The sequence below is a fragment of the Oncorhynchus mykiss genome, chromosome 26 (assembly GCF_057628025.1).
Source record: "Oncorhynchus mykiss isolate SJ-2025 chromosome 26, ASM5762802v1, whole genome shotgun sequence".
NCBI lineage: Eukaryota > Metazoa > Chordata > Actinopteri > Salmoniformes > Salmonidae > Oncorhynchus > Oncorhynchus mykiss.
Genome location: NC_143047.1, coordinates 15513009 through 15526230, shown reverse-complemented (window position 1 = coordinate 15526230; position 13222 = coordinate 15513009). Strand labels below are relative to the sequence as shown.

The following is a 13222-nucleotide window of genomic DNA, read 5'->3' as shown; positions in this document are numbered from 1 at the left end:
TGACGGAATGGTTTTCTCCGAGTATTATTTATCATTGTCATGTCTGTAATAATTCATCATGGTGTGCTTGCCACCAGCAATGTTACAATGCATATACCACATGCATTTATACAAATTAGACAAATTATACAAATGAAGTGTTCAATAAATGAAGTAGATAAGACCTAGGTAGAGCATCTTTATAAGGACTCTGTGTATTTCATAATGCCTTATGGGAAACCTGTCTTACCTTGCCAGTTTTAAGTTCTCTCCAAAGCTGCATATTGACTTCTGGAAACGTCTGTGTTGATGTCAGCATCCCCCACATGGAGTTGTTCTCTGATAATGACTCAGATTGTTGTCATTTACGTCAATGTCTGAAAACAGTGTGCCCGTGGCTCCCTGTACAGGGTTCTCCAAATATATAAATAAGTGGTGGAAGGTTACCAAGGAAGAGAATGAAATATGGCACTTCCATTTCAATGCAAATGAGGGCTGAAATGAGTGCCGTGTGGATTTACAGTGGTTCATTAGAATGAACCCGACACTGCTGCTTTCAAGGAACAGTCTCCTATAGCCTGAGTAAATTAGTGTGCAATCCCCTGCACTGGCTGTAAATGAAACTGTCCGTCAGCATGCAGCGTCTCAACCTGCTAAGAAGAAGTGGGATGGGATGGTTCTGTCCTCCTGATGTCTGTCTGCTGGAGCTCTTGGATAGAGCGAAGTTTGGATCGTCTGTGTTAAATTCCCAGTCTATTCAGTCAGGAGTCTGACGTGAAGATATGAGGGTTTTTTAGTGTATGTGTGTGTCGCATATACAGTTGAAGTCGGAAGTTTACATACACTTAGGTTGGAGTCATTAAAACTAATTTCTTGTTAATTAACAAACTATAGTTTTAGCAAGTCGGTTAGGACATCTACTTTGTGCATGACACAAGTCATTTTTCCAACAATTGTTTACAGACAGATTACTTCACTTAAAATTCACTGTATCACAATTCCAGTGGGTCAGAAGTTTACAAACACTAAGTTGACTGTGCCTTTAAACAGCTTGGAAAATTCCAGAAAATGATGTCATGGCTTTCGAAGCTTCTGATAGGCTAATTGACGTCATTTGAGTCAATTGGAGGTGTACATGTGGATGTATTTCAAGGCCTACCTTCAAACTCAGTGCCTCTTTGCTTGACATCATGGGAAAATCAAAAGAAATCAGCCAAGACCTCAGAAAACATTTTTTAGACCCTCACAAGTCTGGTTCATCCTTGGGAGCAATTTCCAAACACCTGAAAGGTACCACTTTCATCTGTACAAACAATAGTACGCAAGTATAAACACCATGGGACCACGCAACTGTCATTCAGCTCAGGGAGGAGACGCGCTCTGTCTCCTAGAGATGAACGTACTTTGGTGTGAAAAGTGCAAATCAATCCCAGAACAACAGCAAAGGACCTTGTGAAGATGCTGGAGGAAACAGGTACAAAAGTATCTATATCCACAGTAAAACGAGTCCTATATCGACACAACCTGAAATGCCGCTCAGCAAGAAAGAAGCCACTGCTCCAAAACCACCATAAAAGAGCCAGACTACGGTTTGCAACTGCACATGGGGACAAAGATCATACTTTTTGGAGAAATGTCCTCTGGTCCGATGAAACAAAAATAGAACTGTTTGGCCATAATGACCATTGTTATGTTTGGAGGAAAAAGGGGAAGGCTTGCAAGCCGAAAAACACCATCTCAACCGTGAAGCACGGGGGTGGCAGCATCATGTTGTGGGGGTGCTTTTCTGTAGGAGAGACTAGTGCGCTTCACAAAATAGATGGCATCGTGAGGGAGGACAATTGTGTGGATATATTGAAGCAACATCTCAAGACATCAGTCAGGAAGTTAAAGCTTGGTCGCAAACGGGTCTTCCAAATGGACAATGACCCCAAGCACACTTCCAAAGTTGTGGCAAAATGGCTTAAGGACAACAAAGTCAAGGTATTGGAGTGGCAATCACAAAGCCCTGACCTCAATCCTATAGAAAGTTTGTGGGCAGAACTGAAAAAGCTTGTGCGAGCAAGGAGGCATAGAAACCTGACTCAGTTACATCAGCTCTGTCAGGAGGAATGGGCCAAAATTCACCCAACTTATTGTGGGAAGCTTGTGGAAGGCTACCCAAAATGTTTGACCCATGTTAAACAATTTAAAGACAATGCTACCAAATACTAAATGAGTGCATGTAAACTTCTGACCCAGTGGGAATGTGATGAAAGAAATAAAAGCTGAAATAAATCATTCTCTCTACTATTATTCTGACATTTCACATTCTTAAAATAAAGTGGTGATCCTAACTGACCTAAGATGGGGAATTGTTACTAGGATAAAATGTCAAGAATTGTGAAAAACTGAGTTTAAATGTATCTGGCTAAGGTATATGTAAACTTCCGACTTCAACTGTACAGCCAAACAATCTCTATAGCCTTTGGTAAAGGTCTGGGGTGGTCTTTCATTTCTGAAATTCATTTCAGGACGCTGCTGTCCTGGACTTAATTAGAATGACCCCCTGTTTGAACACACACATCATACATTTCCAAATTGGGAATATCCAAAAGTAGATTTGAATCAGATGAGAGCATGCAGGTGTGAAAATATTGTGTTGTGTTCATTTGTTTGATGGATTAGGAGGCAAGCTGCACTGCCCTCTGAGAGGAGGCAAGGAAAGTGGGAACTGGAGTTAGTTTTCAAATGGAGGGCTGCTGTTTGATCCATATGGATATCCAGAGCCACCGAGTTTACAGAGACCTCTAGGAAACTGGCAGGACTCAGTCTGACTTCTTTTGACTTGTATAATTCATCAAGTCGTCTCTGTTGTTTTATTTACAGTTTCTCCGCTTTCTAGAGATACAGTTGAAGTCTGAAGTTTCCATACACTTAGGTTGGAGTCATTAAAACTTGTTTTTCAACCACTCCACACATGTATTGTTAACAAACTATAGTTTTGGCAAGTCGGTTAGGACATCTACTTTGTGCATGACACAAGTCATTTTTCCAACAATTTTTTTACAGACAGATTATTTCACTTATAATTCACTGTATCACAATTCCAGTGGATCAGAAGTTTACATACACTAAGTTGACTGTGCTTTTAAACAGCTTGGAAAATTCCAGAAAATTATGTCATGGCTTTCGAAGCTTCTGATAGGCTAATTGACGTTGTTTTAGTCAATTGGAGGTGTACCAGTGGATGTATTTCAAGGCCTATCTTCAAACACAGTGCCTCTTTGCTTGACACAATGGGAAAATCAAAAGAAATCAGCCAAGACCTCAGGGGGGAAAAATGGCAGACCTCCACAAGTCTGGTTCATCCTTGGGAGCAATTTCCAAACGCCTGAAGGTACGACGTTCATCTGTACAGACAATAGTATGCAAGTATAAACACCATGGGACCACGCAGCCGTCATACTGCTCAGGAAGGAGACTCATTCTGTCTCCTAAAGATGAACGTACTTTGGTGCAAAAAGTGCAAATCAATCCCAGAACAACAGCAAAGGACCTTGTGAAGATGCTGGAGGAAACAGGTACAAAGTATCTATATCCATAGTCAAACGAGTCCTATATCGACATAACCTGAAATGCCGCTCAGCAAGGAAGAAGTCACGGCTCCAAAACCACTATAAAAAGCCAGACTACGGTTTTCAACAAAGATTGTACTTTTTGTTATGTTTGGAGGAAAAAGGGGGAGGCTTGCAAGCCAAAGCACACCATTCCAACCGTGAAGCACGGGGGTGGCAGCATTATGTTGTGGGGGTGCTTTGCTGCAGGAGATACTGGTGCACTTCACAAAATGGATGGCATCATGAGGAGTGGAAATTATGTGGATATATTGAAGCAACATCTCAAGACATCAGTCAGGAAGTTAAAGCTTGGTCGCAAACGGGTCTTCCAGATGGACAATGACCCCAAGCATACTTCCAAAGTTGTGGCAAAATGGCTTAAGGACAACAAAGTCAAGGTATTGGAGTGGCCATCACAAAGCCCTGACCTCAATCCAATAGAAAATTTGTTGGCAGAACTGAAAAGACGTGTGCGAGAAAGGAGGCATACAAACCTGACTCAGTTACACCAGCTCTGTCAGGAGTAATGGGCCAAAATTCATCCAACTTATTGTGGGAAGCTTGTGGAAGGCTACTCGAAACATTTGACCCAAGTTAAACAATTTAAAGACAATGCTACCAAATACTAATTGAGTGTTTGTAACCTTCTGACCCAGTGGGAATGTGATGAAAGAAATAAAAGCTGAAATAAATAATTCTCTCTACTATTATTCTGACATTTCACATTCTTAAAATAAAGTGGTGATCCTAACTGACCTAAGATGGGGAATTGTTACTAGGATAAAATGTCAAGAATTGTGAAAAACTGAGTTTCAATGTATTTGGCTAAGGTATATGTAAACTTCCAACTTCAACTGTATCTCACGTGCCACAGATCCAATAAGGGAACAAGATGTAATGATTAAGAAGTGATAGAGAGGTTTCCAAACAGTGGCAGCAGCCAAAGTGACCAAGACAGTATTCACCACACGCTTGAGAATATTGCATCTGCTGATGGTCTGCAATCTCAGTCCTTCGAGTGAGATCAGAATCAAACGGAGCTTTATAAGCATGACAGGTTTGGACAGGAAGTAGAGATGAAGCCTTTCTGGAACACAGAGCATGTAGGCTACTGCAAAATGTCATAATGCATAAAGTATTCCTCTACCTCAAACGTTGTGTTTTAATATATTTCCTTTCACGTGCATCTTTAAATTATTATTTGACTGAAAAATTAAAATATTATATTTCTTGTATATTTTCTTTTCAATTGGAAGTCCAGAGCAGTAGGTTTCAGGTAGCTATGGGTGATGCACTGTAATTACATATCTAACCTGAACCTCTACGGTTATACCCCGCTACATATTGCTTTTTAAAATCTTAAACTAGGAGAGCTTCATGTGTGACATTAAATCCTGTGTGTCTGAGTTAATTTTCCAACCAGTTTAATGATTTCAGGGAGAGCAGTTTCATTTGCTGTGGTAGCATTAGCGGTTGTGTGGAGGGGTCTATTGGGACTGGAGTGGGCAGACTTCCTTAAAAGTTTAGAAGAGTTAGCTGTCATATGGAAAACAGGTCAACTGAATAAAGACTGAGATGTTGCAGTCTAATCAAAAGGAACAAACCATAATATTGTCCTGTTGGAATAAGAAAGTGTCTCTGTAATGTTTTTTCTCCATAGCACAATTCCCCATAAGGTTTTGGTCTGACATCCTCCCTCTCTCTAACACAATCCTTTTTTTCATTTCAGAAGTGAGGAGGCAGACGGTGAGACAGCGATGAGTCTGGTATTTAATCCCACTACACCTATCCATCGACGGAGAGACTGGTTCCACTGTCTCTTACCCACACAGTGTCCAGGCCTTACTGAGCTGATGATGAGTCCATCATACCCATCCCTACAGGACCACTTCCTCCTGGGTTTCAAAAAGACATAAACCCATCATATCCTATTACAGCACTATGCATTTCCCTTCCCCTGCTACTCTTTCAGTTAACGAAGACTGCTGCAGTATATGAATGCTGATGTGGAGTCGTATTAATTTCTATGCAATATGCTAGAGAGAAACTCCACTTGAACGCCATTGGATGTGACAGGCTCCCTGTGTATCGAGGTAGGAAGTTTGAGAGACCGAGGATCTCATTTCTAATAGGAAGTGAGCAGCTTAAGAGATGACCCAGCTGAGGCTGCCATCGGCGTCTCCGTAGCTGTCTGCCTGCCAGAGATGGAGTGTAGCTGTGTAGTTCTCCATTTACTCCTTGACTCACTAATTAATGGTTGCCCGTGGAGTAACTTGTACCTGTCAGTGTCTACCGCTCTCGTATATTCAATAACTTGGAGGAATTGAAATTGAATGCCAGCTAAGCTCGAACAAACTGAAAATGGTGCATGGGATACACCCTGGTTCTCTCACTGACCTGACAGCAGCCTTATATGTAAGGTTTTTAATGAACATGGACTCTTCTCAGCTACTCTTAACTGCCAAGGTGGAATGTTTTATGAATTCAAGATGGAGGCTGGAAGGGTGGGTGGGTGATGGTATAGGTTCTGTTACAGTATACAGGTACTCGAGTCCTTGTGCCAAGTCCTTGTGCCAAATGTCCATGTGCGTATCAATGCCAAAGCTGTCCATAAAATAACCCAGTGCCGATTCGCATTAAAGAGACATGGTGAAAATGTTCCCGAGCGGTCACTGGTAATTATTGCGTCCATTCCCAGGGTCACTGCACGTGTGTTCATGGAGAACAAGGTCCACTCTATTACACATATCTCCTTACCCATGGGATTAGCCACACTGCTCACAATTCATACCTCCACTTCTCCATTAGAGCTGATTTATCTCTGACTACACTCCTCTACATAATGAGGAAAACAAGAATAATGGTGAAAAGTAATACAAATCTTTCATTTACATGCAGATCTAGCCAGACGTGTTAAATTTCCAGTTATGCTCTCACGTTCTTAGGGATTTGCAGATGCTTATTCATCCCAAACATCTTAGTTGTTTTGAATAATGAATTTCCTCCAGGAGTATTTGTTACTGTCGTGTGTGAAATAAGTGGCTGCGGTTGGGTTGGTGTAAAAGACAGGCTGGCTTTCTCTGAGAAGCCACCCTACCCCACCTCAACCCACACCCCAAGCCCATCACTATTCCCTCTAAGCTGGATGAAGCTGTTGATCAAACCCAAGGCTGTGCTTCCAAATCCACATCTCTCTCTCGTTCTCTGTACAGTAGCCCTTGACCTTGCCATGTGTCCTCATGGCCCAGACACCCGCTTGAAATTAAATTACAGATTAGTGGCTTCGGCCTCTAGGAAGGGTTTATTTGGTTGCCCCCTCTCCGTGTCACTCTCATTCTGGGAGTGACACGCAGGGAGGAAATGTCATGGGATTTAAGAAAGAAAATGCCAGCCTTGAAACAGTTTCTACTTCAAAGTCTATACTATGTTGCCTGGCCTCCCTAAATTCAGGATGTCTGCAAGGAGTTCTAAATCTTACAGGCGAGGAATAGGGGCAGATGGCATGTGGGGATTACTGTGCAAGAATGAGTAACGAACAGGGGAAACTGAAACCAAACTCGAACATTTTTTTAAATATGTCATACAAACGTCTTCAGACTTCAATGTCTCTGTAAGTTTTCTCCCATCAATTCCATCAAGCTGAGATGGAGCATGAACTCTTCACCAGACTCAATGACTGGTCCTGTCACTGACTGCTTCTTAAGACACTGTTGCTGCACCTTCAGATTGAAATCATCATTCTAGCGAGACAAGTGGACCAAACACTGAGCCCTCATTCATTTGGAAGACTGTCACGCATAGCACAATGCTGTAATTTCAAATCCCTTTCACTTCCACTCTGTAGATTTTGTGATTTTTGGCAATCAGAATGGCTTGTTAGCCCTATAAACGATCCACTTCCCTTCATATTGATGCAGATTCCCAGTCCTCAAGTATATAACTCATCATGTCAGATTAGGGCCTCTTTTCATTGGGAAGTAGGTTTCTTTGAATGTGCCAACAGAGAAGCTACCCCACAGGGCAAAAACTGGTTGAACCAATGCTGTTTCAAGCAAAATAATCAAAGTGATGACATTGTATCAACGTGGACAACTAATTCGATTAGCAAAAATCACAATGTCATTATATTTCTGTTAAAAATTGGGTTATGGGAGCATAATCCAATTTTTAACAGAAATACAATGACATTGTGATTTTTTTGTTGTTGATTTCACATTGAATTCACATTAGTTAAACAACTCAACCAAATGTAAATCAATGCTAGACGTTGAACTGATGTCTGTGCCCAGAGGGTCCTGTACTGTAGAGAAACGTTCAAATCAAGATTACTCTCTGTAAAAAATATTTGCGTCAAATGCTATTCTAGAGTCCGGAGTCTGTAGCCAGATTGTTTGTTCTATTGTGTTGTTTGGAATAAGTGGAAAGTTAACCTGAATATCACAGTTTGTTGAGCAATGGAGAAAAACTCACAGCAGACATTTGAAACGGTATAGTTCTCTTCTCGCCAGGGGGGGTTGAGTTGTGTATTTAGTATGGAGAAAGAAAGCAATCAATAAAACAGCCGTTGGTAACCAAGGGACGAGAGAAGTGTCTTTGAAACTTTAGCACATGGTGCTTAAAAAGTGCAATATACTCAATAATAGATGAAGAACTACTGGTAGCAGCCATGCTCCAGGGTGTTATACCCACCGCTAGACAAGAGAAAAACACACGATTCAACTATTTGTGAAGATTCATTTCCAAAAGCCAATGTTGACTATCCAGTCATAGTTTAATCCTGTGTTTTTGGACAGACTTAATAGTTATGATTTAATTTGATTTGATAGTTTTGATTATCTGGGTAATTATTTATGACAGAGCGGTACATTTATTGAAAAAGTGTAATAGGACTTGAAAAGGAGAAACATTACACATCAACGTCCCTTGGACCTCTGCATCTTTTAGGAAATAAGTCAGCATGGAGAAAACTGTCAGGATTGTCAAGACATTGACAGCTCTGAGGAACAGATGGGCTAAAATACCAAATCGAAAACGCTGCTCATCAATCAAAACATGAAAACAAGGTTTGAAAGCATGTTTATGTTGCAACGCTTCCCCCTGAATTGTACTGTCACAGTAGATCAATGTTGTTGTCATTTGAAAGGTGATCAGGTCACACAAGGGATAGATTGGTACTCCACAGTTTACCGAACGCTCACATTGAAGAGAGGCTGTTATTGTTTTCATTTTCAAAAGGGAAAGTTTGTTCTTTCTTAGTGTTTTACCTCCGGACCAGGATATCTTGAAGGACAAAACCGTTTCAATAGAGGCTCAGATAAAAATTCCTCAAGAGTATGTAATCATGCTGGGAAAGAAAACAAGTTTGAAAGCACCTGTGAATCGCTAACACTACTCTGTTCCCCTCTGAATGGTAAGCAGGCTTACTGGATGTGTGCTGTTGACACTAGGCTTTACAGAAGACAGATGACAGAGCCTCATTTTTAGAGGACAGGGATGGAAGGATGAAGCACCACAGAGATGAAAATTGTTAAATGCAGCAAAACTGCCATTATTTAATTTTATTTGGCATTTTGATCTGAGAGTATTGTGAAATGAGGCATTTGTTCTCTGACAAAGACGTGGAATCGTAATAATGTCCCGATTTGTTGTGGCATTCATGTTCCAAAGGCGTTGTCTCTGTAAAGACAGCCATTCTAAGAGGGAGATAAGTGACAGATTTCAGCTGTCAGGGGTTTTACATGCTCAGCAAAAACTATGCCAATGAACACGTTATACTGTTTCCAGTTGGCCACTAAATATCGGTTCATATGAAATGTGTCTCACTTGTTCTGAATCTGTACTCATACATACGTGTTTTTTTCTACATTTAAAAACCCTCATATATATTTGAACTTCAAACAATTGCATCAGCTAATTTGTAAAATATGTGTTCCATTGAGCATGTTTGGCTTCTAATGAAATAAGAGCTTATGCATGTATCAACATAAATGTTTGTAGCTATGTTACATTAGGGACACGACCAGGGGCGCAAGGTCATATTTATAAAGGCCGACATACGCCAACTTTGACTCCTTATCAATGCACATTGCGTGTCATGGATAAAGTAAGCATAGGGAATGCAGAGTTGTCACTCATAGGATGATTTGCTTGTCTTTATTTCCATTTGATGTATCTTTTTATTTTTTATTTTTTATAAATGCATCAAAGCTTTTCCTAGATGTTTTACTGTTAATGTCATATCATAATTGAGGCAAGCATGCAATTTCATCCAGCATCAAAATAATGTATTACTGTCACTCGTCTCTAGCTACCAAGCAGTACACCCATGGGATATCCTTTTAAGTGTATGCTTTTATGTCATGTGTTTTTACTGTCCCTCTCAATCCCAGTAAATGTACAGATCAAAAGCTTTTGTTTTATTTGATGCCTTTGTTTTCTTGTCAACAATTGAATCCGTTTCCCAATGCCAGAACCATACCAGATATTCTGTGACTGTTTCTAAGTCTTTATGTAAGATATTAAAGGATGGTTGATCCTGATAAAACTGGGTTATTCACACCACACGGAGATAGAGAAGCAGTAAGTATTGAAGGCCCTAAGTAGACCACTGAACACCTCCCATCCCTAGGGTGCAGCAGCAACCAGGGCAGGTGCTGAGAGAGCCAGGACGTGATGATTGATAATGTGTTGGGGATTGGCAAATCCCTGAAACCCAGACCCTAGGCAACAGCAATAACTAGGGTCTGGGATTAATGACAGACTCTTGGTTAATTTTGAAAAAATTGTTCCGGGGAAGGTCCTCTTCAGACAGACAACTCCCCCAACAAATCACGAGGCAGACATGCCAGAACATCGCAATTCGCAACCAAAGTTCGCAGGCAAGTTCTTTGCAGTTGTTTTAGTGAAGGTAGATGATGCAAATTAGCCATTTGCAGAATGCACTCATTAAAAATAACCTCTGCGATCTCCATCTTGCTAGCTGCTATTTTGTGTCCAGGGGATGTGAGCAACAAGCGGATAAATCAGTGACGTAGGCAGTGGCATGTAAACCAGAAGATTGGTACATTGGCACATCTGTCTAGAGAGAGACTAGGGAATTTCAGGTGATGGCAGAGGGAGAGGTGGATTGAGGAGCCTTCTGGCCTAGCAGGGTCTTCCCTTACTTGTTTGATACCTTTTTGTTTTTTGTATATATTAATATTATTTTGGTCACCATCTAGGAACATTGCAACCTGCTAGAGCTGGCGGACTAGAGAGGACAGAGCTCACCCTTGATCCTGGTAAGTAAGCTGTCTTCTTAGGAACATGCCAGCTCTTGAGAACCCAAGGCCATATAGCCATAGGGTTCTCAGTTTAACAATTGACCACAGTGGGTAACCAGTGTGTACAGCTGTCCCGACGCTCTGTCTAACTGCGTCTAACCGTGTCTAATAATCGCGTGCAATACGGTTTCGGGAACATCGAAAACTACTTTCAAGTCACTGCATTGCACTGCCTGAGCTAATATAAACTTGGGAAGGAACAAAACAAACCTGTGGCTCGAACCCGTTACACACAAAAAACATCCGTGGAAATATGTGGTAACACGGTAAGTGCATCTCTTGTATTTGGAAAGTTATTTTTGGATGATAATTAGGTTAAGTTGAGTGTTCAAGGTTTCCCAAAACGTATCACAATCAAGGATAAATTGTTTATAGATATTTCACACTTGAATAATTCCGTCAGGTATTCAAAAAGGATGTAGAATGACTCCAATGTTGTAGCGTTTGGAGTCATGATAAGGGCTAGGCCCGTGCATAAAGTACAACACCCTAATCACTTCTGTGTTGTAGCGTTTGGAGTCATGATAAGGGCTAGGCCCGTGCATACAGTACAACACCCTAATCACTTCTGTGTTGTAGCGTTTGGAGTCATGATAAGGGCTAGGCCCGTGCATACAGTACAACACCCTAATCACCTCTGTGTTGTAGCGTTTGGAGTCATGATAAGGGCTAGGCCCGTGCATACAGTACAACACCCTAATCACTTCTGTGTTGTAGCGTTTGGAGTCATGATAAGGGCTAGGCCCGTGCATACAGTACAACACCCTAATCACTTCTGTGTTGTAGCGTTTGGAGTCATGATAAGGGCTAGGCCCGTGCATACAGTACAACACCCTAATCACTTCTGTGTTGTAGCGTTTGGAGTCATGATAAGGGCTAGGCCCGTGCATACAGTACAACACCCTAATCACTTCTGTGTTGTAGCGTTTGGAGTCATGATAAGGGCTAGGCCCGTGCATACAGTACAACACCCTAATCACCTCTGTGTTGTAGCGTTTGGAGTCATGATAAGGGCTAGGCCTGTGCATACAGTACAACACCCTAATCACTTCTGTGTTGTAGCGTTTGGAGTCATGATAAGGGCTAGGCCCGTGCATACAGTACAACACCCTAATCCCTTCTGCTTACTTCCATGATAAATAGTCATTCAGACAGGTTATGGAACAGCTAGACAGGCCTAAAACCCACGTAGACTTATTTGTAGGCTGGCGAGTTGTTTTCCTAACACAATGTATGGCCAGGACATTTTGATCAATTGCAACGACTACTTTTCTCCATAGCTCCAGAAATGCTCCGCTGGTTTTAGATCAGGATGTATTGCATTATTCTCAGTGTTGCTGTGACTCCACTGAAGATCTTAGTAACACAAATAAATTGGTCATCTTCAGCTGAGTACTCCCTACTCAGACAGGAGCCATCTGTTCACCCAGCACCTCTAAACTGGTTCAACTACAGTAGCCACCAGTAAACTTCAACTCACTGGTCCTCCCTATTTGAACAATGAACAATCATATTGTTCCTATTTCAACTTGCTTTTAGTTTGTAAATGTTCTGTTTTGTTATTGTTGTGTAGTTGAATCTGAATTTGTAATTAATAGTAATTAGTATCAACTATTTTACCTTCATCACGATCACATCAAACCAGGCAAGATAAAGGATTCCAAGCCTTTTCCCCAAACAGCGTTTCTGCATTTTCGTTGAAGTGAATCTCAAGACCAATATTGGTGGGGGAGAAAATGAGAAAGAAAAGTAACAACTGCAGCACAGCAGGCCTTATTTTAGAAAGTGAAGCGTGTGCTATTGCCAGGCTCATTCAGTAGTGCTGGGCTAGTCTGGCCCTAATTAAAGTGTTCCGCTCTACAGTGCCAGCTAGCTAGCTCAACACTGGTCCTGAGCATGCAGAAGCTGTCTCCTTCTTTCCCTCCATCACATCTACTGTAATTACTTTTGTTTCCAGTGGAGGAAATGGCAGCAGTCTGATTAGAAGTTATTGAGGAGATATCTCATAGCTAATTCAGCGATGGTGCTCCCTCGCCCTTTCTTCTGCATGCAGATGAATTATTTCCTGTATGAAATGTTTGTTGGGACAGCATAGAGACGCTTGTGGAAAATGACACTGACAAATTGCCACAGGGCTGTCAAACTTCAGAACCATTTGCCTCTAGTGCCATCCCACATCTTGCCCATTTGTTTTCAGTGTTGTTGTTTTTTCCAAGAGCGATGATAGCTTTTCTATCTTGCACTGAGGTGGAAAAGGAAAGTTCTCAGAAAATGCTAAATAGCTATTTATATATATTTTGTTACGCTACAGCCTTATTCTAA

The 13222-nt window shown here is 41.3% G+C and overlaps 1 protein-coding gene across 1 annotated transcript in view; it reads left to right on the top strand.

Moving 5' to 3' along the window:
• LOC110506452 (CD276 antigen) overlaps positions 1–6238 on the top strand; it is a 77373-nt gene extending 71135 nt beyond the window's left edge. The window contains exon 8 of the mRNA XM_021586062.3: positions 5308–6238. The gene's annotated coding sequence lies outside the window, so the exon portion shown is untranslated. The remainder of the gene's footprint in view (positions 1–5307) is intronic.
• Positions 6239–13222: the final 6984 nt, after the last annotated feature.